This window comes from Rhinoraja longicauda, chromosome 9, assembly GCF_053455715.1.
Source record: "Rhinoraja longicauda isolate Sanriku21f chromosome 9, sRhiLon1.1, whole genome shotgun sequence".
In the NCBI taxonomy this organism is placed as follows: domain Eukaryota; kingdom Metazoa; phylum Chordata; class Chondrichthyes; order Rajiformes; family Arhynchobatidae; genus Rhinoraja; species Rhinoraja longicauda.
The window spans coordinates 28713694-28717158 of NC_135961.1; positions in this window are offsets into that span (position 1 = coordinate 28713694).

Here is a 3465-nt window from a genome sequence, read left to right on the forward strand (position 1 = left end):
TCATTTTAGTAGGAACATTTAGAAAAAGATCTTTAAACAAATACAAGAATGATACCAGAAGTTTACTTATTCATCAGTGATGGTTGAACAGGCTGGTTTTCTGGTGAAGAGCAGAATGTAAGTGTTCTAATGGTGATCTTTAATAAACATGAAACAATAGAAGGTAATGTGAATTTGATTAGATAGCAAAGGAGGCTTGACTGGAACATATAGTTACTAGGATGTATTACGAAAATGACAGTTTTGGTGCTGTATATTTGCAATTATTACACCATTCAACTAGCCGGACGGTAGAAAGCAAACCAAACAAACTTTTATTTTACACTCCTTTGTTCATTTAATGTGTAAGGTTAAATCCATGTAGTTATTTCATAACCACTTGTAATTAAGAACATCATGTTGATTAAACAATTGTCAAGTTTTTTTGGAAGCAAAAACAAACAGTCCAGACAAGCAAATCAAACTACTTTGTACCAGAAGGCAAAATCCTCATGTTACCTTCAAAATTTTTTGCAAAAATAACTTTAATTCCTGTTGTTTTATTGTTTTAAATCCTATTGCTTTAAATCACATCAGAAGTATCTGTTCCAAAATCTTGATTGATTCTTGTTGATGAAAGTAGAAGCAAGAAAAATGACATTAGGTTAAAATTGGCAACATAAATTATATTTCTGGCAATTTCCAACCCAATATATTGGCAATCACAGAAGTTTATTCGTTTTTAGAAGGCCTAATAATAATGGTTAGAGGTAAGGCTAACATTGCAGATAAAACAAGATAGGATTATCAAAAGTTGGTATTATTTGCTGATTATCTGTCCTTTGAACCTTTATATTTGGTTTATGGATACTAAGTATAGCTTTGACAAAACTACAACTGTAAAGGCCTCGGACTTTGGAGCAAAATGCATCAAATGGCCAGTCAACCTGTCAACTTCAGAAAAGGTCTTGTGAATTGTAGCCCATCAGTTTGCACAGCATGATTTATGATGGGCAACCTACCTCATATTGTACCACAGGAAAGCTGCTTTTATCTCTTCAAAATAAAACTCATCAATCTTAAAATGAAAGGAAAACTGCATCCTATCAGTAACTGGTGAAACTAGATAAATTGAATCAAAGATTATGTTAATAAGTTAAATACAATACAGTTCTTAGCGAGGAGAAAAATCTAGCATCTGTTCCAAAGGCCCACTGTTCCTCTTTGTATAGGCAGTAGTGGATATGTTCATTCAAGTGTGACAATATAGAGTCTGACAGTGTGGAAAGGGGCACTTTGGCACAAATCCCTTTAACCTGGCCTATACATGGACCTGTCTAAATGTTTCTTAAACGTTGCAATAGTACCTGCCTCAACTACCTCCTCTGACAGCTCGTTACATACACCTCCCACCATTTGTGTGAAAAAGTTACCCCTCAGGTTTCTATTAAATCTTTCCCCCCTCACCTTAAACCTATGTCCTCTGGTTCTCGATTCCCTTACTCTGGGCAAAAGGTTGTGCGACTACCCGATCTATTCCTCTCATGATTTTGTACACCTCTATATGATCACCCCCACATCCTCCTGCACTCCAAGGAATAGAGACCTAGACTGCTCAACCTCTCTCTACAGCTCAGGCCCTTTAGTCTGGGCAACATCCTCGTAAATTTTCTCTGCACTCTTTCCAGCTTGACAACATCATTCCCACACCATGGTGCCCAAAACTGAACACAACACTCCAAATGCGGCCTCACCAACATCATCCATCAACCATTCCTCAGCCCACCTGCCCAACCGATCAAGATCCTGCTGTAATTTTTGACAACCATCTTCACTATCTGCAGTACCACTCACTTTTGTGTCATCTGTAAACTTGCCAACCATACTATGTACGTTCTCATCCAAATCATTGAATATGATGATGTAATGGCGGTTTCTATACCTTCTCAAAGTCCAACATTGATAGCCATTACTGCTCAGGGATGTGGTGGAGATGTAGCTTACGCACACACCGCACTCGGATAACAAAAACAAATCTTCAACCACTGTTTCGTGATTAATTGGTCTTTATTAAAGTAGCACAAATCAAAAGAGTAATTCATAGCTTTTCGTTCTAATCAACTGTTTCTTCTTCAAACAATACAGTCGAGACCGTGGCGGTCGTGGTCGTGATAAAAAACTGTATTCTCTCCTTCCTCCGAGACTAAACTGACCACCAATATCTGTGGCTGCGCTAACCTCCTCAGATGTAGACACTCCCCATTACGTATCAAATCACACCCACAAGTATGCAAAAAAGACAAAATCTAGAAATATTAAACATGGCCATAATATAATGACAGTAACTAATTTAAGTGTAAATGGCTCCTACAGATGATGACAACAATGGGCTCAGCAACGAACCCTGAGGCACACCACTAGTCACAGGCCTCCAGTCCGAAAAGCAACCTTCCACCATCATCTGCTTCCATGAAGCCAAATTTCTATCCATTCAGCTATTTCTCCTTTCATCCCATGGCATCTAACCTTCCACAGCAGCCTACATGTGGAACCTTGTCAAATGCCTTACTAAAATCCATGCATACAATGCCTACACCTCTGCCTTCATCAACATCCTCAAAAAAATCAGATTTGTGAGACACAACCTCCCAGGTACAAAACCATGTTGACTATCCCTAATCAGACTTTGTCCATCAAAGTTAATGTATATCTTGTCCCTCAGTAACTTTCTGACCACAGATGTAAAGCTATATTGCTATAATAAATGACTGCCAATACGTTCACATAGAAGGTAGACACAAAATGCTGGAGTTACTCAGTGGCTCAGGCAGCATCTCGGGAGAGAAGGAATGGGTGACATTTCCTGTCGAGACCCTTCTTCAGCCTGATCTCAGGGGAAGGGGCAGGACAAAGATAGAATGCAGTCGGAGACAGTAAGACTAGTGGGAGAACTGGGAAGGGGGGGGATGGAGAGGGAAAGCAAGGGCTATCTGAAGTTAGTCAATGTTCATACCGCTGGGGCATAAACTACCCAAGCGAAATTGAGGTGCTGTTTCTCCAATTTGTGCTGGGCCTCACTCTGACAATGGAGGAGGCCCAGGACAGAAAGGTCAGTTTGGGAATGGGAGGGGGAGTTGAAGTGCTGAGCCACCAAGAGATCAAGTAGGTTAAGGCGGACTGAGCGGATGTGTTCAGCGAAACGATCGGCGAACCTGCGCTTGGTCTCGCCGATGTAGAGAGATTGACACCTGGAACAGCGGATACAGTAGATGAGGTTGGAGGAGGTGCAGGTGAACCTCTACCTCACCTGCAAAGACTGTTTGGGTCCTTGGATGGAGTCGAGGGGGAAGGTAAAGGGACAGGTGTTGCATCTCCTGCGGTTGCAGGGGAAAGTACCTGGGGAGGGGGTGGCTTGGGTGAGATGGGATGAGTTGACCAGGGAGTTGCGGAGGGAATGGTCTCTGCAGAATACGGAAAGGGGTGGAG